Below are 26,623 nucleotides of genomic sequence, written 5' to 3'. Positions count from 1 at the left end.
TCATGCAAGGGAAGAACAGTGGCAGTTTGCCATTCAGCTGGTGCTTAGACAAGGACTGGAGGAGAAAAAAAAAAAAAAAAGTACCCAGTGGTGCTGCCAATTCATGTTGGGGCCCATGAAGGACGCAGCCTGGGATGTTATCAGGTCCCACCGATGCTGTGCATTTGGCCTTGGAGAGGGCATTTATGACCTGCTCTTTACAGATGCAAGGTAGGGGACGGGTGGTAGGGATGCCATGGGGTACATATGGTGGGGACAGGAGAGTGAAGTTTTCACAGAACCTATCAGCCAACAGGTTAGCTAGGTCCCCAGGGTCAGTATATGTGGTATCATTAACTACCAGTTCTGTGCAAATCTGGGCCTTTCCTTTTAGGTTATAGACGTAACTACAGAATGCCTTGTAGTTGTCTTTTGTTGAAGCTAATCCAAACTTGTAGTTTGCTTTGGAGGACTTCACAAGAAGTCTTATTTGCTTGTTTAAAGCTGAGGAAGGAGCGTTTCCAGTTGGAGAGTTTGCTCTCGCTTACTCTTACACAGCAATTTCTTCCTCTTATTGTAAAGCCCATTAATGGCAGTTGTCCACCACACAGGTTGCTCTTCATTGTGGAGCTTCTTTTGATCCTATCAGGTATAGCCAAAGTTAATGCAGTTATACAGGTGTCTCTATAAAGCATTGGTGTAGAGCTGGTCATAGCTGCCAGTTCCGGCTGAGGGAGGAGGTACAGTGAAGCTACCTATACCATCCCGTAAGAGGTTATAAACATACCTCCCAACTGTCCCGGTTTTCAGAGAATGTCCAGACTTTTGCCTCATAATTTTGGTCTAATCCTCAAAACTTGTGGTTTTCTGGAAAATCACTGGGATGATCCGAGGACTAAAGTCACTAAACAATGACATACATTTGAGTTTCAGACTTCAAATTCTTCAGAAAATTGCGTTAACACAAACCCTGTTATTGTATCAACATTCTAAGTTTATAAGAGCAATATTTAAAATCTGTCCCTAGTTTTGGGCCTTTGTCCTCCCCATTTTGCCAGGCTTTGTCCAGATTTCTTGCTCTAAGAGGTTGAAAGGTATGGTTATAATCTGCTTTGGAAAAGTGTTTTAGTTTAGTTGCTGCTTTTGGGGGGGGGGGTAGGTTAGAGTTACTTCGAATGAGACTGATTTGTGGTGTGATTTCACCAGGGAGGACCTCACGGGGGGGGGGGGGGTGCTACAGTGGTTCCCCATAATGGTAAGCACCAGATCCAGGATGTTGGCACCCCTTGTGGGTGTCAACCAGCTGGTCCAGGGCATTAGAGTTAAAGCAGAGGAACCTTTGGGCAAGTGAGTTTGAGCACGAGTAACTGACAGTCAATGTATGGGTAAGTTAAAGTCTCCCAAAACCATAGTGTTTGGATGTATCCCGACAGACTCAAGTAGATCGAAATAGGCAGAGTGAGTTTCCCGATTCATGGAGAGGGTCCTGTGGCTGGCAATGACTCGAATAGGTGTCCTACCAACAGTTAAACTGCACCTGAAGTGACTCAAGGGAGTCACACTGTTTAACCTATCTGGAGGTGCATTTATATCTTTAAATGAATATTGATAAACCGAAGGTATGAAAACAAACTAAAGGAGGCGGTGTGAGGTCTGAACGTGTGGAAGGTTTAACCCGGTATAGCTGGGGTGCTCTCAACAGCCTTGAACCAGGTCTCCAGGACTGCACAAATATCTGCATCTTCCAAGGTGAAGACAGTTTCCAGTGAGTGCAGTTTTGTGTTGAGACCCCTAATGTTTAGCAGCATAACCTTGAGGTTGGTTTTAGATTGAGGTTTTTTTTTTTTTTTTTTTTTCAGTGGGAATTTTGTCCTCGAGACACTGACTAAAAAAGGGCACTATGGAGTGGCAAGAGCCTTAGCCAGTAGCCGAAATCCCAGGTCTCACAAATGAAGACCATCTCTGGCAAAGCATCGAGGTCTATCGATAATGTCATTACAAGCGGAGAGATAGTGGATCCCCTTAGAATGACCCCAGAAGCCAAGCCAATTAACTGAAGTCAATCATTTTCTGGTTGTATTGAGGCATCATCCTCGGTGAAGGTAAAATGCTACTCAAGGCTAGGGATGTACTTGCCTAAGACTTGCACACAGTCTGACAGCTCAGTCATGTCCCTTTTCATATAGTCCAAAGAGGTACATCTTAAGTCATTCACATCAACATGGACTATGGCAGAGTCATAACAGGCACCTGAAAGACAGCGGACCATGACCTTTTCCTTATCCAGCCTAGTGAGAGGGACATCAGTGTGTCTCACAATGGAATCACCTATGACTAAAATGTTTGATTTTTATGTTTTACTGTAAGGGTTTGACCGGTGAGACACTGCCGCATGAGCTAGTGTGTGCAATGTGCTCTGCAGAGCAAGCATTATAGGTTGTGTGCTTCTGTTCACGTTTGGGAGGTCTCTGGTGTTAGGTATGTTTCTGGTGAGGACATTACATATATAGGTATGTGTGATGTGTGTTTGGGTGGAGTAGGAAGACTCAAAAAACCCAATCACCATCAAATGTACCAAAGAGAAAGTATCAGAACTGTCAGACAGTGATGAAACTCAGTCACAGCAACTCACATTCTCCCCATCTAGAGGTTATCTGTATGGCACTGTGCAGAAAACTGTTGTTCCACTGAACCTTTCGAGAGCGAGTATATCCAAGCAGTTCCAACAGTGTTCACGAGCTGGGAAACAGCTCAACTAGTGAAATGGCTACATGAACACATGCAGATTCCCACTAAAAGGACTACTCTTGTCACAAGGAATTCTGTCAAAGACACATTTTGTAAAGAAAGCAGAAGTGTTACATGGGTGACTATCTCCCTGACCCATTCTCTATGGACAATAGTGACTTTGAAATTCAATGGAGGGAGAGTGTGCCTTATAAAAACAAATGCTATAAATACATTCCTCTTCCTACAGCTAGCTTTCATTTCTGACAACTTTACTGGTTAGAAACCCTACTCACCTGACTTCCCACATGTTACCCATTTGATAGACTGCTTCAATAGTCTCCAGTGCAAATACGATTTTGCATTTTACCCAGCTTTTACAAAACACCGTCAAGGAACTAGCATCAGCACCAGGCTTTCAGTGTGGAGCGCTAGCCAACCTAGGAATCTACTAGTCAGTCTCTAGTGCGAGCATGTAGAGATGATACAGACAAGTGTGCAAACTTCCTCAAAAACTGGCTGGCTATCAGTACTTCTGGGCAAAACTGTATGCCTCCCATTCTTCATTGCAAAAGAGCAGCTGTTCTTCAAATGTTCTAGCTGCCTACACAGTCTCCAAGCATGCAACTGTCAAAACTAGGGTTGCCAAATGTCACAGTCACAACCTTTTATTTATTTTACATTTGTTGACCGGGATAGTCCGACTGGATGCATGTCCATTTTCAGCGGAGGCCCGGGTTGAAAAGCTCCAAGGGTAAGCAGATACAGCATTACATATTACAAACAGACTATTTACAGAGATTACATAAGTAAGCAAGTTAAACAACTTTCTCTATTACATTGGGCATGGTTCTTTACCAGTTTGAGGAGGAAACTAAATGTAGTTCTCCGTGCACCTAGCATACTCCCAGTAAGAATGAACCATCTCCAGGTCCCCCACTAAATAGCAATGTTGCTGTTCAGTGCCATTTACAAAGCTTTTAAAGTAGTATTCCAACTCCTTAACACAAATTCTGACTTACTTAAATGGAACACATGAATACAACAATCAAAATATTTGCAACAGGTGCATATCCACTGTCAGCATACAACACACACCCCCATTTTTAGATAAGACCTGGGAGCACTATTCCATTCGAGTATGCAAGTGCAGACAGCAAATTAACTGTACAGTACTAGCTCACAATCAAACTGTGGGTGCTACACTGCCAGACAACTTGAGATAGGGCAATATAACCAGATTATATAACAGGATTTTTTACAAATGCAGGACCAACATAAATAAGCTCAGGGGAAATAGTACAGGACCAAAACATGCAAGACCTGAGCATTCCAAACCATGAGACACCAAGCAATAGAAATGCAGCCATTAAAAGTACTGCTTCAAGGCAGCTTTTTTTCAATTTCCTGCTCAACATCAACATTCCAACCTTACACATTAAAAGGGGTACTTTTTATGGTTATCAAGCAAACACAAAATGATTGCACCCATTTTGAGAAATTCAGTGTGAAAGAAAAACATAAGTACGATGTGCCTAAAACAGATGCTTAAAAGGGAGCACTAATCGGCAACACAGAGGAGCTGTCAAATGAGGAACATTTGGAGTCTTCATTCTTCTTGGAAAGAGCCAAATTCATATTCCCCATGCACTTAATTTAGTACAGTACATTAACAGCAGAGGTGATTCTCCAAAACCTCAATGACTTCCTGTACAATACTGAATATATGTATAAGTATTTTTGCAGCTGAACTGAAGCAATGTTGAAAGATGCGATACAGACACACAGATACATGGCCTGGTGGTACTAGAAAAAGGAGCAGCCTTCTTCTGAAATCGGTCTACATGAGCATTTTCTGTGTAAGAGAACTGCACAAAATGACTAAAAGGTGAGAATTAAGGGAGTGACACAAACCTCTGTAGGTTTTGAGCTAGTGTGCAATCTCAGAAGACAACTGCTCTCCTGGGGAAGCAAGAAGCAGAATACAGAACATCTTTGGGTCTTAAGGTTGACAGCAGAGGAAAATCAGACTGATCAGCGAACAAGGGGAGAAGCAGAAGTAGCACTAATCTCAGGCACTGAACTGGTCTGTGGTAGGGGAACCAAGACAAGAGTCACATGACAGGGCTCTCAATTTACTGATCAACTACACCCCCATCCTCATTTATGATCATGAGCTCTGAAGGGAAGGACTGAACAAATTCAGGCAGCAGAAATGCTTTCAGGGTAACTGGGCCTGACTGATAGTTTAAGAGCTCAGATGTGGGAGAATAAGTATAGGTCACATCCCTCTTCTATTTTGAGATTATGTTGCGTAGGCTTGCGTACTACACAGGACATCGATACATCAGTTACATCTCTCAAAGGAGCATCATGGCTGATGCTGATTATAAAGGTAAGTCTGTATCAGCTTATCTAGGAATCTCACATGATACACTGAAGATTGTTGCTAGAGGTATCGAGTCTGGTTACCCTGCACAGTATGCTACTACCACAACCCTTACCCAGGGCAACTGACTTACAAAATGCTTCAGCATTGCATAACTCGTGCAAAGCATCACATAGAAGTGGAGGAAAACAGAGGATCCTTCACATTAGATGCAGCCAGAGTGTAACTTTTCCACGTTGGAGGAAAACAGGGGATCCTTCACATTAGATGCAGCCTAAAAAGTAACCATTCAAATCTCCCAGACTGTAACCAGATACTACCAAAGACTGAAAAAGTGGAATGCAGTAATTCCACACTAAACTCAGCATGCAGAGTTAACTGCCTACCATCACTTGCTTAGCATCTTTCTGCAGATAATGGGAAATTAAATTACAATATTAAAAATAAATTGCTAAACTGTGTGCTTGGAACCAGTTCCACAGTAAAAAAGAACCTTAAAGATTTCTGTATTGAAGACTTGTCATAGAGCTATTAAAAACTATACAAATTCAGCAGACAGTAGTAACTTGATCTAAGGCAAGTCAGTTGCAAAGTTAAACTACATCAAGGAGGGAGACTTGTAGAACACATCTTAAAGGATGCCAAAGGTCAACGAATTAAGACAGACTATGAAAATTTTGTCAGTTTTTAAATCATGAGCAGATGTCAAAAGAAGACACGTGAATCAAGTTTTTATAGAAGTAATGTATGGTTAACATTGCTAATGGCCACCCCCCTTTGTGTAATATGGAATTCAAAATTATGGCACTAGCAAAAAAAAGCCTTATTTAATACTACATATGTTTTGATTGGGGGCTACACTTCTGTAACAGCATATTTTGCGCACAAACTGGGTTGCTTCTCAGAGGGGATGGAAGAGGTTTGACTGTTTTAGAATACCTGGTTGTAAAGAATTTTAGTATTTAAGCAAGGGGGAAATATTAGGTCTGAAACCATTTGGAAAATGGTCAACTTTTGAAAGGGATATGATAAAAAGCATACTTTGCTGTTTTGGGATGTAAATGCTTGCATGACTAAGGTTTGCTTCAACTTTCCATTTCCAAATTACTGCTAGCCTGAAAACTTCCACATCACTGCAGTAAATATGGTTAATAGCTCAGTGCAAGGGGGAGAGCTGCTAATGCTCAGCACTTTCCCACCAAGCAAAGATGTACTCTGTGGAAGGGAAAGATGCCAAGCATATATTTGTAATTTTTGAAATTCTAATCTCACAGTAACCTCATTTGGAACAGAGGACAGTGGATCAAACGGGTGGACCGGAGAAAGAGTAACCAATAAGGATGTTGTCTGCACCAGACCCAGTGAAAGAGGTGCCAGGAAGACCGCCATCTGAATCTGTACCCAGAGAAACTGTCTCATCCAGCACTAGAAAGTTTTCAATGATCTAAGTGGCCTGTATAAAGACACCACAGAAGGTGGTCTTGATAGAGGATAGACTGGTCTTTCCTGAAGTACAGAAGAATGGAGCCAAAGACTGTTTGGCTTGGGGGGGGTGAGAGCATGTCAGAGAGTTTGCATCTGAAATTTGCTCATGTTCTGACATCAGAAGTCAGAAGTTTTTTGGTGCTGGGCTGGAGGCGGATTTGGGGATCTCCTGTTAGGACTTCTCCTTTTGCTCCTCTTTTTCCTTTTTTCTCCCTGACGTGGAAGCAAAAAGTACAGTTTTGTACCTACCATAAATGTAGATGTCCGAAAGGTATGCATCTGCAGTCATCACATATGGGTTGTCCTGCCTCGGGCAGCCCTTCGGTCGGCCGGATTCCAAAGTCTGGGTCCGGTGTCGGCTGATGTCGCATTTTCCCCATCAGAGCACCTGGGGTATAAAAGCATCCGCCGATGCCATCTTCCTCAGTTTTTCTTGCCCCAGATGCCAGGTGCCCTCTAAGGAAGGCTAAATTTGGAGAGATGCATTTAAAAATCCAAACATGCACAATAATATAAAAAACAAATACACCATAATAGATCCCCCCAGCTAGCTATTAGAGGAATAAGTACCCAAGTAATACCACAGAGGGGAAGGAGGGAGGGTAAACCTGACTGCAGATGCATACCTATCAGACACCTACATTTATGGTAGGTACAAAACTGTACTATGTCCTTCAAGGATGCATCTGCGGTCATCACATATGGGTAGAATACCACAGCCAATATGGGGGTGGAGGAACTATGAAAAGGATGGTGTAGCTAAAATGCCCTGCAGGACTGCCGTAGCAAAGCCTGCTCTGGATCTGGAATATAAAGGTAAATTGTAATGCTTGGCAAATGTATGCATGGAGCTCCATGTAGCAGCTTCTAAAATGTCCTTGGTAGCCACCCCTCTTAAGGCTGTGGAGGTGGCTGTGGCTCTCGTGGAATGAGGTCTAATGTTAGTTGGCACAGTTTTTCCATGAAAGGAGTAACAGAAACGAATGTAATTCCCTATCCATTTTGAAATTGTTTGTTTGGAAATCGCTTTTCCTTGTGTGCCAGCAGCATATGCTACCAACAGCTGGTCAGTTTTTCTGTAACCTTTAGTTCTGTCCAAGTAGTAGCGCAACTGTCTGTGTATGTCCAGAGTGTGCAGAAGTTTCTCCCCTTTGTTTTGTGGATTTGGGAAGGTAGGTAAATGAATAGCTTGATTTAATGAAACCCTGGATACCACCTTTGGCATAAATGTAGGATTGGTTCTTAGTGAAACTCTGTCCTGATGAAAAATAAGAAAAGGCTGTACTGCCATAAGGGCCTGTAACTCAGATACTCTTCTTGCTGAGGTTATGGCCAGAAGGAAAGCAGGCTTCCAAGACAGGAACTGTAGTTTTGCAGATGCTGCTGGTTCAAAGGGAGGCAGTGTTAGTTTTTCCAACACGAAGTTAAGGTCCCAAGTAGGTAGAGGTGGTTTCCTTGGAGGATTGATGTTTTTGATTCCTCTTAGAAACTGTCTTAGGAGAGGATGAGAGAAGACAGGCGGATCTGTATTGTACTCTGCTGAAATTGCTGAAGCATGTATTTTAATGGAAGAGTAAGACAGACCACTGTGGAACATTTCTGCCAAGTATTCCAGGATATGTGCCATGCTCATCACTGACACATTTAGGCCCTTTGTGGTGTTCCAAATGTGAAATCTTTTCCATTTTGCTGAATATGCCTTTCTTGTGGAAGGCTGGTGAGCTTCCATATCATCTTTCACTCTCTGGGATAGCTTGTCCTGAGGAGGAGTCAAGGTATTTTCCAGGCTGTTAGTTGCAAGGTTTTCAGGTTGGGATGCAGAGTCTTGTAATTGTGTTGTGGCAGTAACAGTGGCCATAGAGGAAGAGGCCATGGTTTCGTATGCGACATGCTCTTTAATAGTGGATACCAGTGCTGTCTTGGCCAGTCCGGAGCTATCAGAATTACCTTTGGCTGCTCTGTCCTGATCTTTAGTAAAACCTTGGTCATTAATGGGAGAGGTGGAAATTCACACACTGTTAAGAGTTCTCCAGCTGAAAGAGAGGGCGTCCACTTTCCATGCTTGTGGGTGGTACGTCCTTGAGCAGAATTTCTTCAAATGATGATTGTGGGGGGAGGCAAAAAGAACCAAGTCCAGTCTCCCCCATGATTGTGTTATCTGTAGAAAGATGTCTGGGTGCAGCATCCATTCGTGTGCATCCATTATGTTTCTGCTTAAGCTGTCCGCCAGTATATTGTCTTTTCCTGGCACAAACTGGGATTGTAGCTGTATACTGAGTTTCAGGGAAAGCTCCCATAGATTCATTGCCAGCCTGCAAAGAGGATAGGAATGGGTGCCTCCTTGCTTGTTTATGTACCACATAACCGTGGTGTTGTCTGTCCTTATTAACAGATGGCCATGATGCAGAAAGGGTTTGAAGGCTTCGACTGCATGTATCACTGCCAGCATTTCCTTTTGATTTATGTGCATGAGTAGCTCTTTGTGTGTCCATAGACCTTGAATGCATCTTCCCTCCATGTGCGCTCCCCATCCGTGGTCTGAAGCGTCTGTCATAATGGTTTGGCTGGCTATTGGTTTGCTGAAAGGCAGACCCCTGTTTGACTGGCTTGCTTGAGCCAACCACAGAAATTCCTTTTGAAGGCATGGAATGAGTGGTATCAAAATTTCCAGGCTGTGACTGTGCTGAGTCCATAAACTCCTTAGGTACCATTGTAGTTTCCTCATATGTAGTCTTGCTTGCGGAATCAGAAGTATGCAAGAAGCCATGTAACCCAGGGCTTGCAGGATTTTCCTTGCAGTCAGCTGGGTTTGTCTTGTCAGATTTTTTAAGTAATCTGGTAGTTGACTGTTTTTCTTCTGTAAGGAAGGCCATTTGGGTGGTTGTATCTAGATCTGCACTCAGAAAGGTTATTCTTTGGGATGGAACAAGTCTTTATTTATTTTATTTATTTATTTTATTTTACATTTGTTGACCGGGAGAATCCGACTGGATATATGTCCATTTTCAGCGGAGGCCCGGGGAGAAAAGCTCCACATATAGAGTAAATTACATACAGGGTAAGATAGGTACATATTAATACATTATTGTAATAACCAACATAGTTGCAAGATAGCATCCATAGACAAGACATTATTAGGAGAAGATGGGCACAGGCAAAGAGAAATTTACTTATACTAGATAGTCTAACTTGATAATGAGGGGGAAAGGAGTTAGGAAGTATAGAGAAGGTTGCAAGATTTATTATAGGGGTAATAGAGAAGATCCGGAGAGTACAACAGGAAGGAGATTAGTTGATAGATGAGAAAAGGCAGTAGGCAAAGTAGAAAATGTTAATCTGGATATGAGCATTGGCAAAGCCAGTGAGACTGGAGATGGTGGGTAAGACTTTTTTTGAATTGGGGTAGGGAGGTAATGGTGGTAATAATAGGTGGGAGGGAGTTCCATAACTTACCAATGGAGTTAGCAAATAATGCATCTCCTCCAGAGTTGAAGGATTTGACTGTTTGAATGAGTGTTCTACACGAGGACCGAAGACTATTTAGATTGGTGTATGGTATGATTAATTTACCCAGTGCTGGGGACTTTTCAGGGTGTTTGAGTATTTTGAATGCCTCAATGAGTTGGTTTAGTTGAAGAAGGTTTGGGAGTTCTAACCAGCCAAGATATTTTAGGTTAATACAATGATGAGTTCTATATGGTTTGCCAGTTGCAAATCTGGCTATATGGTTGTAGGAGCATGATAGTTTATTTAGGTCTGATTTGTTAAGGTTGGTAAACAGTGGAGAGTAGAAGGGTAGAGAGTAAATGCGAGCAGCTAGGGTAACTTTTGCAGTTGGTGTTAGAAAGGATTTGATTCTATATAGTGACCCCAGTTCCTTGTTAACGGTCTTAATGGTTTGATTAATATGGATGTCAATTTGAGTTTATTATCAATGGTCACTCCTAATAGTTTGGAGATAATTGTCCCATTATTGGATTGTATGGTAAAGGCAGTGTTTGGGAGTTTTGGGTGGGGATGGAAGAGTAATAATTTGGTTTTCTTTGGATTCAGAATTAGTTGCTTCTCAGCTAGCCACTTCTATTGCTGTGAAACAGCTTTGGGTGTTAGATAGTAGTTTGTCAAGGGATTTGTCAGAACATATTAATGTCGAGTCATCGCATATTGAATACAGGTGGCCTCAGGGATAACTTTATGAAGGTCATTAATAAAGACTGAAAAGAGAAGTGGACCCAGTATGGACCCCTGTGGAACCCAATGGTATTTGGAAGGAGGTTGGAGAGCTTATTTTGCCAAAGTACTGCTTGCTTCCTACCAGAGAGATAGGCCTGAAACCAGTCTAGGGTTAAGTTATCCAGGTGGAGGGGTATCATGGAGTAGTCGGTGGTTTACCATGTCAAAGGCCTTTGATAAGTCTAGAAAGAGTGCAGAAGATATATTTTATTGTTCCGGTTTTGTTTATTATATCAGTAAAAGAGGAGCTGTAGTAGTGCTGTGATTGGGTCTAAAGCCATGTTGAGAGTTGGTGAGGAGATTGTTCTTAAGATAGTGAATGAGTTGTTTGTGTAGCCATTTTTCCATGATTTTGGCTAGTGGTGTCATTATGGCTATAGGTCGGTAGTTTGATAAGTCAGTGGATGTGCCTTGTGAAGTGGGATTACATATGATATTTTCCATATTGAATTAATAAGTATAGAGATGGGGTAAGCTGTCTTCTGCAGTTATTTGTAAGTATTCAGCTGGCAGGAGGTCTGCAGAGAGGGTGCTTGGTTTAAGTTTTTGAAGTAAGGATCTAATGGAGGAAGTGGAGACTGGTTGTAGGTGGAAGGTCTGAAGGGTTTGGAGTGAGTTCTGTAGCAGTGGAGGCTATGGTGGATAGTTGGTTAGCTAAGGTTTGGATAGTATCCGTGAAGAAAGTGTTAAAGGTATTGGCTACTTCTTCAGGGTTTTTATCTGCTATAATTTCTGGGGTAGGAGTGGAGGATTTCCCAGGATGGAGAAGTTTATTTAGACCTGCCCAAAATTTTGAGGGTTGTTTTGATGTTTATTTTTTTTGTCATATTTCTTTGTTGCTGAAATTTAATGCGGTTCGCGGCGCTTTGGTTGTACGCCATTTTTCCCAGGATTTGTTTCTGAGTTTTATTTTAGATTTTGATATTTGTTTTAGTTTTGATTAGTCTTTTGGGGCATGAGTATTAAGTATGGTTAGGAAAGTGGTATTAAATTTAGAAACTGCCTCTTCTAGGGAGGTACTTAAGAGTTGCCCAGTTACAGGATCTAAGTTCCATTTTAAACGGTCAAAATTTTTCTTATTTCTAATAGACTTAGGAGGTATAGGACTACCTGTTTTATTTTTCCTTATATATGTTATAAGGTGATCGCTGAGTTCATTTGGGAGGGTCCCAGATGTATACATTTGGGGTTGACTGTTTATGAGGATCCAGTCAAGGATACTCTCTTTTGGTTAGAGTTCCCAACTCTGGTAGCAGAGGTGATGGTCTGAGAGAACCCATGAAGATTTATATGAGCATAGTTGCCAGTCAATGTTAATATGATTATAGTTTCCTGTGGGTAGTTATTGGTTAGCCAGTTAAGAATGCTTTCCAATGTTTCAGAGTTTTTGGGATGTACATTACAATTAGATTAATACTTTTTTCTATTAAGCTGTAGTTTTAGAGCAAGTATCTCAGCATTAGAGATTTGGGGTGGCTGAGTAGGGTTAAACTGACATTTAGATTATTTTGTAGAGCACTGCAAATGCCCCACCCTTTTTTTTTATCTCGGCTCTATGTATATTATAGCCTGGTGGTATAATCTCATTGTCATTGGTCCCTGGTTTTAGCCAAGTTTCTGTTAAACACATAATGTCTGGGAGGTGGGTAGCTAGTAGAGCATGGAGGTTGTGTATTTTATTGTTGATGCTTCTAATATTTAAGTGGCAGATATGGAGGGAGTTATTATATCTTGGTGGGCTATTAGAGTTGATTTTTGCTGACATTCCATCTTTAGTGATGCTTTTTCTGAGATATTCCACCAGCCTCATAAGTTTCTGCAACAATTTTGCCTTGTTGTTATTTTTTTGGTTTGGTCTGGTTGTGGTTTTTCTGAATAGTTGTTGGGTTGTGTTGTTGGTATTATACAGAGGTAGGGGAGCTTTAGTTTGATATCTGGGGTAATGGAAACCTGAGTAGGGTTGATCTTCATATTTGGTTGTAAGGTAGAGTATGGTAATTACTGGTAGTAGAAAGGATAAAACTATTAGTGTTGTCCTTCTTTTACCCTGTAGGCGGATAAAGTTTTCTTTGAGCTGGGGTGCATTGTTGTAGGAGGAAAGTAGGAGCCTTTGTTTTTAAAGTTTGAAGGAGGAGGGAAATTTGGTTGGCTAAGAAAGATGGCTACTTAACTATAAATGTGGGACTACTGGGGTGGGATTTGGGGCAGGGGCGGGAGAGCGAGCCCGAGCGCAGCGCGAGGCGGAAGGCAGCGTTTTTCCAGTTCCAAATTGACTATGGGCAAGTGGAAAACAGGCAAGTAGAATGTTAATGCAGGAAGTAACCCAAAATACTATATACTCTATTTTTAGGAGCTCTGTTTGTTACCAGAAGCTTTGGGAGATATACTATTAACTTCAATTTATGTGGATTTAACTGCTGTTTCTTAGAACCCAGTGCACCAGCGGTTATACTTATATAACAGTATTTATTTTAGTTAAAATAGACTCTTGATAAAGTGATTAACCTTTGTATTTGGTTGAATTGAAGGCACAAGTGATGAGAGCTTTTCTGTGGGTACTGTTCAGTTTAAGCGACCCTCAGGATAGGTAGCATATAGCCAGGAGGGAAAGTAGAAAGGGTAGTGCCTGTGAGGAGAGAACGAATACATAGATAGATTTTACATCATTCCCATATGCAGTTATAGTTCAAATGGCAAGCAATATGACTTGAAAATCAAACTGTTTGTGCAATATGTAATGAAAACTCACAATAATTGAGTACAGTTCAAAGTTTAAAACACAGCGTTGGTAAAACTCAAATAAGCTATCTGTTTAACACACAGCAGGAAGATTCAAGTTCGCTATCTCTAGGTTACAATGCAAGCATATTCCTACAGTTATTCTTAAGAGTGAAAAACAGTTGCTGTAATCCTTCCTCACTACAGCCTTGTAGCTGATATTAGTGCCTTGCTTGATGTTCTCCACGCTAACAAAAGTATATGCAGAGCCGAGGAATCCTAGGAATTAGTTAAAATTACAAATAACAGCAAGTATATTTTTAACCTTCAAATGTTAGAAGTAAAGCCAGCAGACTTCAGTTCATTGTAACTCTAATACTAACTACTTGTTAGGTAAGCGTGCTACACGCTAGAAACATTAGCCCTCTCTTGAGTAAAAGCTAAATCCCTGCGTGTAGATGTAACAGATATACAGTATTTTGTAGACAGATCTCATCACAAAGTATTGTCGCAAAACAAAGTAGTCAAAAAACAGTTACATACCCTGGTTTATGGGCTAGCGACTAGGTTCAGGAAGACAGGAGTAAGTAGTGATTTAAAAATGAGGGTAGATAAATAACCTCAGGTAGGAGGAGGACAGTTCCAAATTGACTATGGGCAAGTGGAAAACAGGCAAGTAGAATGTTAATGCAGGAAGTAACCCAAAATACTATATACTCTAATTATTTTTAGGAGCTCTGTTTGTTACCAGAAGCTTTGGGAGATATACTATTAACTTCAATTTATGTGGATTTAACTGCTGTTTCTTAGAACCCAGTGCACCATGTATAACAGTATTTATTTTAGTTAAAATAGACTCTTGATAAAGTGATTAACCTTTGTATTTGGTTGAATTGAAGGCACAAGTGATGAGAGCTTTTCTGTGGGTACTGTTCAGTTTAAAAGCCCTCAGGATAGGTAGCTATATATAGCAGGAGGAAAGTAGAAAGGGTAGTGCCTTTGTATTTGGTTGAATTGAAGGCACAAGTGATGAGAGCTTTTCTGTGGGTACTGTTCAGTTTTCAGGATAGGTAGCATATAGCCAGGAGGGAAAGTAGAAAGGGTAGTGCCTTTGTATTTGGTTGAATTGAAGGCACAAGTGATGAGAGCTTTTCTGTGGGTACTGTTCAGTTTAAGCGACCCTCAGGATAGGTAGCATATAGCCAGGAGGGAAAGTAGAAAGGGTAGTGCCCTGGTTTATGGGCTAGCGACTAGGTTCAGGAAGACAGGAGTAAGTAGTGATTTGTGAAAGTTGACTGTATATCCCAAGGCCTGAAGTAGGTGAATGGCATAATTCAAGTGTTTTACCAAAGTTTGTTTGCTGTCCGCTTGTATTAGGCAGTCGTCCACATATGGGTATATTTGCATCCCCTGAAGTCTGCAGTGTGCAATTACTGATGCCAGGCATTTCGTGAATACTCTGGGCGCAGTAGATAAGCCAAAGGGCAATGCTGAGAATTGATAATGCTCTGACCCTGCAAGAAATCTGAGGTGTCTTCTGCAACTTTGTCTGATAGGGACATGCAGGTATGCCTCATTGAGGTCTAGAGTTACCAGCCAAGACCCCTTGCCCAGCATGGGAAGGAGCTGCTGTAGAGTTAGCATTTTGAACTTTGGTACAATGAGGTAAGTGTTCAGTGCGGACAAGTCGAGAATAGGCCTCCATTGTTTTTCTTTTCTTGGATCAAGGAATAGTCTGGAATAAAATCCTTGGCCTTGTTCTGAGAGAGGAACTTTTTCTATAGCTTTCATTTGCATTAAGCTGGAAATTTGTTTCAAAGCCTCTGCCCTTTGATTCTGTGGCAGGTCTGGCATGCCCTTTCTTTTTGGTAATGTGTGGAAATGAAACCTGTATCCTGTGTCTATTATTTGTAGTGTCCATTTGTCCCTTGTAATACTGTGCCAATTTTCTGAAAATAAAGAAAGCTTTCTGCCCAAGGGTGCTTCCAATTGAGCCCTGGCTGGCGGTGTCAAAGTAAAGTCATTGAGCCTGTCCTTGTGCAGCAGTTGAAGGTCCTGCATTACCTCTCTGGTTGGGAGGCTGCCACTGACGTCCTCTGTAGGAGCCTCTAGCTTGCCCTCTACCTCTGGCACGCCTGTTCTTGCCTCTCTGAAATCTCTCTGTCTGGAAAGGACCAATTCTTGGAAGGCCAATTCCTGCTGAATCTAGGCGGTTGTACTTGGAGAAAATCTTTGACTGTTTGTACTGATTTTGCTTTTTCTTCAAAATTCTTTAGGACCTCCTGAGCCGTGGAGCCAAATAACTTTTGCTTTTCCAGTGGGGCATCCAGCAGCTTTGCTTTAACATGGTCTGGCAGAGATTGTTCCTTCAGCCAAGCATGCCTACGTTTGACTGCACCAGTCATAGCTGACCTACATGAAGCTTCCAATGCATCATAACCACATTGCAAGAAATGGTTGCTAACCTGCTGAGAGTTATGTACCAGATCCTGAAGTGACTTGCGGTCTAGGGGGTCAGGTGAAGACAGCTTTTTATGCAACTCATCTAACAAATACTCTTGGTACTGTATCATATGAAGTTGACAATTTAATGCCCTCATAGAAAGAGTAGCAGAAGTATACACTTTTTTGCCCCATCTCTCTAAAGCTCTGGACTCCTTTTCAGAGGGGAGAGGATTTTTAGCAGTGGCAGCTGCAACCCCTTTTGGGCCCTGGGAAATAGTTTCTGGATCTGCAGAGTGGGCCTTGTAAAAGGTAAAGATGCAAGTCCGGGACCCTGTAGTACCCATCGGGTTTGGCAGGAGCCGGAGGAAGAGAATCAGGGGTTGTGCTAGAGTCAGAATACACATCAATGACATTCAAAACAGGAGGAATAGTTAAGGCCTATGCTGAGGTAAATGTAAAAAGGTCCTTAATCTTTTCCTGGAATCAGAGAATTCCTGGACCTGCCATTGGAAATGCTCTCTCATGGTGTGTAGCGTCTCCCCAAAGGAAAACTCTTCAGGAGGGGAGGCCGAGGGAATAGATTCCTCTGCATCAGAATCCTCGTAGGCCGAATAAGCCTCCTCCTGGTGGTTCGAGAGAGTAGAGCCATCAGAGGCCTCATCTGAGGAGTGTGGATCAGAGGGATCAACCCTGGGCCTTTTGTCTGGAGGAGGTTGAGAGCCCCTGTCCGGATGAGGTTGAGAGCCCCTAATTAAGGAGATAAGATCCTCTGCTAAGCTTAGAATTTGTGATCCAGTAGAGGGTCCCTGAGGGATAACCTTGGGAGGCAAAGCTTTTGAAAGTTTAGCAGCTTTAGCCCTGGAGAAAGCCTTAATGGACATGGATGCAGGAGGCCTGGCTGCACCACGTGCTGGGGTAGATTTGTCTAAAGGAATGGTGTCGGAAGGTTCCAGGACACCAGTTTCTGTTGGTAATTCAATAACAGACTCGGCCGGGGCCTCCGGGACCGAGGTAGTCAGTTGAGCGGTTTCTGAAAATGGAAGTACCAAGGACTCTGTTTCAGCAGAGACAGAGACACTCGTGGTAGGCCTTGCCGTGGTTTCAGCCAAAACCGCGGTCCGCATGTCTGTTCTTGTCCTTCCGTTTAACGGAATGCGAAGTCGGAGTCTCCGACGGCATCTTATATGAGAAACTAGCCCCAAAGAATTCCTCTGCAAACTCCGCCCGACGTCTAAGAGTGCATCGGGTGAAGGAAGCACAGGCTGAACAGGCCGAGACGTCGTGGTCTGGGCCTAGGCAGGGGAGGCAGTAAGAGTGGAAATCCTTATGAGGTATTTGTTTCCCACAAGTCAAACAATTATTAACTTTATCTGACATCGGTTGAGGCAAGAAAGAGTCCCCAACGGGGTACTTAGCTTTTTGAAGTCTTCGGTAGCTGAATTACAGGAGCTGGCCGACCGGCACTTGCGAACTGCTTCTGCTTCGGACACCACGCGGCAAGAAAGACTGGGGAAGATGGCGTCTGCGGATGCTTTTATACCCCAGGCACTCTGACGTCGGGGAAAATGCGACATCAGCCGACGCTGGACCCAGACTTTGGAATCCGGCCGACCGAAGGGCTGCCCGAGGCAGGACAACCCATATGTGATGACTGCAGACGCATCCTTGAAGGACATCAGGTACAGTGTCATGCTTGGGCAGCAAAAGACCTTGCAGCACAAAACTTATTCTCTTGTTCTGCCCCCCCCCCCCCAAAAAAAATGCATAGATCATGAGAACTGGGGATCTTATGACTGCAGGAAGACACAACCACAACACCAGATAGCGGTACTAAACAGTTTACAAAAGTATGACAAATAAAGTCACTAAGCAGCAAAAAACAATACCAATACAACTTTCAAAGGGCATATATAAATGCATCTGTATAAGATAGACAGGAACTAGTTTTCCTACCTACAATTATGTATACTGCACTAATAACGGAATTCCAGAGATATGGATCATGTGGCAAACCAAATCTAGGATATTATAGGTACCAGAGGAGCCTCAGCCATGGATCTGAGACCTTGACAAACGCACAGAAGTCAGATCAGATAACCCATATGTTGAGTCAGACAGAAAAGATAAGTGGATTACACTTAACAGGGGGATCACCACTTACAACATGCACACGACTAAACACTTGCAGGCTAATATTGACAAAGAGTTGTTCAGCTTCCAACCAGTCACAAACATCAGCAGCACATCTGCATATGTATTTTGGACAGTAGAAGAAATAACTGAAAAATATCTTTATTTGGAAAACAGCCCCCCCCCCCAAAGAAAATTGAACCTTGTCCCCAAAACAGGAAGCACTTGTATAGCATGTGTGTGTGTGTGTGTGTGTGTGTGCGTACTATAGTGAGTCAATCATTGTATATTTAAAGATCACTCAAATATCCATACAAGATGCATTTAGTTTTTTTTTTTTTTACTTTGTTACAACAATGTGAGCCACCTTAGATGATAAAATCACAAGTGCAACAGGTTAAGAATTCAGTTGTACCAATTTGTGTAAGCTGTCACTGTGCATTTTAACCAGCTACCAAGCACAACTACTGAATCAAGCTGTGAAGGCAAATTATTCTTTGCTTAATGCAGTGCATAATCACAGTTGCACTGTGACTTCCGGACTTGTTTATGAAGACACTTAGATGGAAACCTGTAAAGCTGTAAACAAAACACAACACACAAAAAAAAAATTAAAAAGATCTGCACGCAGAGAAATAAGTGGGTGGGTGGGTTTACAACAGGCAGGCTGGACACAAGCAAGTCAGGCATCAAATTTAAACCGTCCTAAGCAATTTACCACCACGACTTTAAGATAAACATGGAGAAGTCCCTCATTTGTATTCTGCATTTAATAGTATATATTAATGTTCAGTTTTTGTCAAGTGAAAAGGATAAAATACTGGGTAATGACAGGTCAATTGAGAATGCACCCGACAGCCAGTCCACTATCCATAAGGCTAAGCAAGTAACAAGGGAATGGAGTATACATTACTAACAACTGCAAAACGTGGTATCAAATTAGCAATATAGTTTCATAAGTACTAGGCTAGCTGCCCTCATGGGCCATTTTAAGCCTTGCCATTCTCCCTTTTTGTGCATAAAATAACCTTATCCAGTTTGGTTACAGAATGGCCTTGCCCATTTCATGGTCAACAATAATACATTACCCCTAATAAGAATAGCTGGGAGCATGCCATTTGAGGGGACCCACGCATGGGATAAAGCACTTGGTAGCTGCCTCCGTCCATTAGTAGTACAGGAGCAGTCTTGTGGTACATTTTCTGTTTCCCCATCCATAGATCTAAGTTGTGCTTAAAAATATACAGGGATGAACGTTATGTGGCTGGACAGTTTGATCCACAATAGTAGTATCCTCTGCAAGATACATCTGTCTCTCCAAACCATTCTGTTGACACTGCAGAAGAGGATTATATCCCCAGGCAGAGTATTTCTGATGCCATCGGACTTGCTGATGTGCAGTAAATCCATCTGTTATGGGCTGGAGGATGTCTTGCATGCCAGAAACAGGTCACCTCTTAGCAGTCTGTAGGATACCAAGTACAGTGACAGGGCTTTGAGTCAGTCCATGCAGGACAAACATTGTTTAGGCCTTGTATCCTTTTACTCTAAATTGGCCCTAGGTGTGAGTGTGTGCGCCTTCTGTGAAAGGTTGTGTGCCGGGCTGGCAACTAGACATGGTAAAACTCCACTGCCAATCATGAGCGGACAGATGATCCGCTGCAGCGACCCCTAACCAGGAAAAGCCAAAAGACCAACCAGAACAAACAAAAATAAATAAATAAATAAATAAATAAAACACAAAACAAACACATGCAGTCTTTAGATCAGTGTGTGTATGTCTAAGAGGCTATCCAAGGGCTTGCACGTGTATAAATAATGAGCATGTGCAAGTCTGACTGCCATTTTGTAGTAAGCTGTTAAGATGCTGTGTAAGGTCTGTCTGTTAATCAGTTCATTTAGGTTTACTGATACTGCTAACCATCCTGATGTGTTTCTATGTACTAAAGCATCTTAAAATGAACTACCCCCCCCCACTTCGTCTTCAATGTACAAGAGGGCGAGCGACATGGTGTCAGAAGAGACGCATCTAAAGACACAATGTTAAAAGAGGCATGGTTGAATGACTTGTGGCCGGAAAGAACTTCAGTTTCTCTACTTTGAATTTGAGAGGCATCTAGTTATAGTTGGAGGTATATACAGAAGTAGACCTTCCTTGCTGCATGCACAATTCGCAAAACAAGTCAAATACGAATTTCTAATATTAAACTTGCTCAAACTATTTGCAAAATATGAAAAAGCATGCAGAAAGCTCTAAACAATATTAAAATAAATCAAAATGTCCAATATTGCTAGAAATATTCGAATTACTACAGAAAATATTTGAAATAAAGTCCAAATTGCATAAAACTAATAAAGTGAAACTATTGCATTTTTCATATTAACTGGGGCTATCAGAGTTGTATGAGGTGCTTGCATGTTTGTGCGGTGTTACAATAAAATTATTATGCAAATACAGCATTTCAGAGCATATTTTGCAAAGTACAGTGTTTCGAAGTTTATTGTGCATTTGTGTGTTACTGCAAGCTGCAGAGAGGCAACTTTAGTTGTATACAATTACAAGGGCCATACTTTGCGTGTTTGTGCATACTTTGTTGGCATGGCTGAAGGATTTTGAAACTCTGATTCACTAGTGTTTAATACTGCAGAGAACTGGAGAGTGTTTGAGCAAGAAGACATTCATACAGAATTCATTTTCTGATAAGGAGGACCCTACAATGGCATTTATTCTACTTAATTTAGCTGGGTCAGAAGCCACTGTAAGGGAACATTCATTTGTGTATGCACCTGCTATCTTTGCTGGAAAGGAGGGAAAACAGTCATATTGTTGTACCTGGCTGAGTCAAGGGAGGACCCAGAGTGCTTAAAACATAAATTTAGAGAAATATGTAAAATAAATGCCTCTCCATTGTAATGTTGGTGGGTCTACTATAGTATAAACACGAACGCTTACCTTATCGAATCCCTAAACGTCAACCCGTCCTCATCAAACCGCATAAACATCGAATGCCCTAAACCACGAAATTCAAAACATCGAACTATCATACTTGTCCCACCCCACCGCCCGCTACATACTACCTACACAAAGTAAATAAACCACATACACTAACCAAAACCCTACTTCCAACCCTAAACTAAACTTCTTCTAACTACACTAAATCTTACATATACCACCAAGTATGCACTTAGCGTTAGCACCCTAACGCTGAGGTCCGTAACTAATCGCACACTTACTTTTACGGAGCTATACTGCAGAAGGCCAACCATGATGATTCAACGTTTCTGGTTTTGCTCCTCTGGACATTCCATGTTTTCGCGGTTCGATAAGGACAGGTAGACGTTTATGGATTCGATAAGGTAAGCGTTCGAGTTACTAATATAGAGCCATGGTCTGGGTGTTACACAAGAGATCAAAAGCCAGGTGAAACATTTGCAGTGTAAACAACTGACTTGAGAAATAGGCTAAAACGTGCAGATTTAGTGTTTAAGGGATGAGTTGATAAAGGACAGGCTTGTGTGTGGTATTAAAGATGATAATGTGAGAATGATTTTGCTTCATAGGTGTGTACTAGGCCATCGGCCCTGGAGCCTATGTAAGCCTATCCCAAAAAGATTCCCTGGCATCTTGCTGCCCGATGTTAGTTCCCAATGCCCCTATCAAGCAAGGCCACTGAAGTGGTCCCCGGGGTGAATTTTCTATTGCCCATCCACTCAAGATTTCTCTTGAAGTGGGCTAGTGAGGTGCTCTGCTTGACGTTAATGGAAGTCTGCTCCAGAGCATGTGTAGTCTCTGGGTTAGGAACCTTCATGACGGTGATTTAACATTAAAGAAAGTCACTGAGATTAGTCAGATACATGAGCTCACAGAAAAGCACACGAGTATGCTTACAAATGCGAGAGGCATGTTTCCAGTAACTTCTAAAGCTCATGTTGATAGAATGCAGCACGTGGTTAAAAGAAACAGGCCCAGGCACATGGCAGCAACTGTAGCCCCTGAAACACTCACAGGTAAACCCCAGTTTTCTAGTAAGTTCCAGAGTTAACACAGCCTCATTGAAGTACAAGAGGGAGTCAAACTCAAAGCATGGGTCTCAGTATAAATTTCATTACAGACTGTTGTAATTGGGTCTACATTAGAAGACCGAAGACACAGTCTTTTGAACGCATCTTGGTCGAACTGAAAAGGCTGGAAATGCAAAATATCGAGCGGCTGTTAAGCAAATTCTTTCCATGGAAAATAATTTGCTTGGCTGCTTTGGTACTTTGCCGTTTTCGGCACTGTAGTGCGGTATCAGAGTTGGTATATTTAAACAGCAGGGTGTGGGGGGCAAAGCCTCCCCACTTAATGTACTGTTTGAAATAGAGTTTTTTTTTTTTTTTTATTGACACTTACTGCACACTCCTTCAGGACCCCCTCCTGACAAATTTTACAAGACTCTCTCCCCTCTGGTCTACACAGAGAATCCCTCAGTGCGCACCAATGACACGTTCCATGTTCAGTACAGTACATACAACTTACAGTCTGAAAAAGGTGAAGCCACACAGGCCTACCTAGCATCTAAATGAGAAATCAACAGCTTAACCACCACATGGTTTGAGGATTTACTACCAGGGAGGTTGCAAAATTTTTCAATAGGCAGTCAAAACAGCAATTAGTCTGATCCGTAATGGCACAGCACCCATATTTTCTCTCATTCAAGAGGGTAAAGTAATGCCAAGTAATGGCAACCATCAAACTTCATAATTACTGCTGGGATACAAATTACTGCTATGATGAAATTCTATTCTGACAAATTCTTCAGGTCTTTTTTGGACAAAAATGTACAATTAAGTCTGGCACTATATGTCAAACCTTTACAGCCCAGACATTAAGTTGTAATTTTCATACAGCAATTAGAACTCTGCTATACTACAAGGGAGACAGATGAAAGGTCAAAATTTGGCAACTAGGGATTGATCAAGATGCTACCAACATGTCACCTGCTGTACTTAAAGTATTACAAAGTTCCTTGCAGATTCACATGGATGTCATCCAGAGAAACTTCTGTAATTCATGACTGCATTTGTGTTCTGCTGTACCAAATCTGAACAAGATGATCACAATGCAAAGGTGAGTAAAGCAGGGCCCATCAAATATTTTTTCCCTAAACAGAAAGATTTTATTTACTAGCATTTGTTTACTGGAAAAGTCTGAGCTATTTCCTTTTTCCGCAAAGACCAGAGGAGAAAATCTCCAAATTTACAGGCATCATTTGCATTGTTTCATCATCTACCGCCCGAGTTTTCCTAAAATTTTGCTTGGATGCACATCTCTTTTGCAATGTATGTATACATTGGCTTTACTAACCTGGATGCATCCATAAAATCTTAAAAGTAAAAAGTTGCGGGCATTTGGAAGCTGTGTAGCTGAAACACCATCTTTTAGGGATCACTGGAGGGTTAAGGTATCACACAGTGAACTCTCTCGCTTGGCTGGGTTTTTCTTGCTAAATAAACAAATATATAAATAATTATATAAAATTTCCATATTCTTCTAAGATGCTTATATATATATATATATATATATATATATATATATATATATATATATATATATATATATATATATATATATATATATATGTATGTGTGTGGAGAGAGAGAGAGAGAAAGAGAAAGAGTGCATCTATGTCTCCAATGGACACAGGCAGCCTATAAACAGCTGCTCTACCAGGACCCAGCTTGTAAACGTTTCATCTTCGAAGCCCCTGCTTACATTTATCAAGGGTAACAGAACTTGTCAAAGATTTGGAATGCTAGGCTTAAAAAAGACCCTTGTGGTTGTTCGCCTAGTACACACCTATGAACTTAACACCTCCAATTAACTGTAGGCAAAATAGTAGTGAACAGCTTAATGATATTCCATAATTTTGGAAGGATGTTATAGCTGCTCCCCCCACCTCCGAAAGTGTTTAGTCCCCCCCCCCAAGCAACAGTATTAGTACTGGGGTCCCCAAAATAATGCAGATTGCACCACGTATATTTTGGGCAGAGAATTTCAGAAATTAACTGATTAGATGTTGCCTTGCATACAAGGCAGAGTTAGTCTATAAAGGCACCTTTCTTGTAGATGGGTTAGTTTCAACTCAGTCTTGTGTTACGATAAATGATGTAAAAAGCCAGTAACTAAATAACAGTAGTAAAATTGGTTACCCCAGAAATTAAAGGTTAACATCCAGAAAGAATGACCCCCCAAAAAAAAAAAAGGTTCCTGCTGCATTGGACTGCATGGCAGAATCACTCCAGAAGGTAACAGCCAAACAGGAATTCTACAGTCATGCGAGAGAACATCCATAAAATGCAATATGAAGTCTTAAGTGGTCCATAAGTGGATTATATCAAGACAAAAACAACAGAAGAATAAAAATGCAAGAAACAATGAAAAAAAGTCCAGGTATCCCAGAAGGCATGAACTAAAGAATGGAAAAATGGCAGTTTAGAAAGAACAAACTGAATTACAAGAGGAAGCAGATACACAGATGGAACTGCACACAAATGCAGGAGGCATTAAAATGGATGCTTATACTGAAAACAGTAACGGAGGAGAGTTAGAAGAGTCCTAGTAAAATGACAAACATTAAAATTAACAAAAAGAACTGGATACAAGGCTCTGGCAAGCAGGATAACTGAAGATAAGTGAAATCTGACTGCACGTGGACACTACTCAGCTCGCTTCAGGAGAAAATTCTATTAACTCATCTCTAATATTAGGCTGTGTGAGGGAAAAAGGCTGTGATGAGGCTGTGTAGGAAAAGGGCTGAAGTTCAAAATGTTATACCAAACTGTTTAATTTTCCTCGATCCTGAGCCTCTCTCACATGAAGTACTACAGGCACAGAAATATTTACAAAAGTAGTATTTATGTTGCTACCTTAATATCTCCCTACAACTGTATGCACACATATTTGTAGTGCAAGTGCTATATTACTTGCTACGGTTTCAGAACACAGGCTTAGCCTGCAACTGAGCTTCTGTGATCAATGCTCCATCCATCCCTATCAACAATATATTCGTATATAAGGTTATGTTCTGTAATACTGAACGTTATTAAAGCTGAACTTGAAACACTGACCAAAAATGTTAAAATATACAAAAACACATTGAAAACAATAAAGCTCAAACTAAGAAAATTGAGAAAGGAAAACTATTTCCTCTCCAGATAAAACTAAACTTCCCCTACAACACCAAACTCAAATTCATATGAATAGTGGCAGTGTTGTGGCAAGGTTTTTATTATGGTAGAGTTAACATTAGTACCCATTACCAAGGAAGATGCACACGCTTAAAAATTTTCCCACAGGGGGGGGGGGGGGGGGGGGCACAAGAATCCCTAGAACAAAGTCAGTTCCCATGGCACAGTGATAAAACCCTGAAAACAGCACACGCAGCTACAGTTCTACTAATGGCTTAGGCGCCTGTACAAACTGTCCAAGGACAGGAGTGAGTGGCACCTGCTGGCTTGAATGTCCTAAAGGGTAAGAGGCCACTCAGACTTGTCACATGGGTGACACTAGTGGGAGCACTAGGCATTCAATCGAGTCGAGCCCCAGAGTGCTGAGCCAGTGCTGTCAATAGTGTATTTGCAATATGCAACTGGCAATTCAGCGTGCAGAGGCAATACTTTCCCCAAGGGGACAGTAATCTTAGAGGTTGGGGAGTTGGTCCCAGAGAGGAAGGACAGGTTGGCCACACCAGGACTTGCAAGCTGTCCTACTCTACCTCCCGACTCTCACCTGGAAAAGGAAGACCAATTTGGATTCCGGGGCAGGAATAAATGGGCCATAGTGCTCCCACCTAGGCTACGAATGCCCAGCTCCTATTCTCCTGGGAGGACTAATAAAAAATAGATATCCTTGGAAGAAGAGGTGGGGAATACAGTACAAAGTGATCATCAGAAGAGAACAGCTGAAATAATTCCTCAGAACCCATTTACAGCCTTCAGAAGAATACTAAACGAAGAGCAAATGGAAGTGCTGTCACCAGCAAACAAAGTGAAGGAAGTACAGTTGTGTAAAATCTTACCATAACATAGATGTCCTTGTCTTCACTGCTGCAGTATTCATAACTTATGGGATTCCCTGCCGTGGAAGCCAGTCGTCCAGCTAGCCTACCAAAACCTACCGTTGCTTTAAGGTTCATAGGTGTTTACTAGGCTAACTACCACAAGGGCCTTTTTAAGCCTAGCCATGCATCCCAAATATCTGACAAATTCTGATACCCGTGATAAGTGTAAGCATGGGCCTTGGAGATCAACCATTTACAGGTTACCCGTTTGCATTAGACACACAGGTGTGAAATCAGGGATGAATTTCCAGTTTCCCATCCAACTGTCCAAGCTGCCCTTAAATTGGGTTAGAGAGGAACTCTGCTTCACATGGATGGGGAGCCTGTTCCATAGACGGGGTAGTCTCTGGGATATATACCTCTCTCTAGCAGGTCCTATTTATATCATAGGCAAAGTTTACGTCTTTAGAATGGG

At 41.8% G+C, this 26,623-nt stretch overlaps 1 protein-coding gene across 4 annotated transcripts in view; it reads right to left on the bottom strand.

Moving 5' to 3' along the window:
• Positions 1-26,623, bottom strand: part of NCOA4 (nuclear receptor coactivator 4) — a 248,031-nt gene that overhangs the window by 187,601 nt on the left and 33,807 nt on the right. The window contains exon 1 of one of the 4 annotated variants that reach the window (XM_044056512.1): positions 13,319-13,435. The exons of the other annotated variants lie outside the window; for them this stretch is intronic. The gene's annotated coding sequence lies outside the window, so the exon portion shown is untranslated. Of the gene's footprint in view, positions 1-13,318; positions 13,436-26,623 lie in introns of those variants that run through there. 4 annotated transcript variants of the gene reach the window in all.

This window comes from Protopterus annectens, chromosome 14.part0, assembly GCF_019279795.1.
Source record: "Protopterus annectens isolate FY-2018-M chromosome 14.part0, PAN1.0, whole genome shotgun sequence".
In the NCBI taxonomy this organism is placed as follows: Eukaryota; Metazoa; Chordata; order Ceratodontiformes; family Protopteridae; genus Protopterus; species Protopterus annectens.
This window is presented reverse-complemented; position numbering and strand designations above follow the sequence as displayed.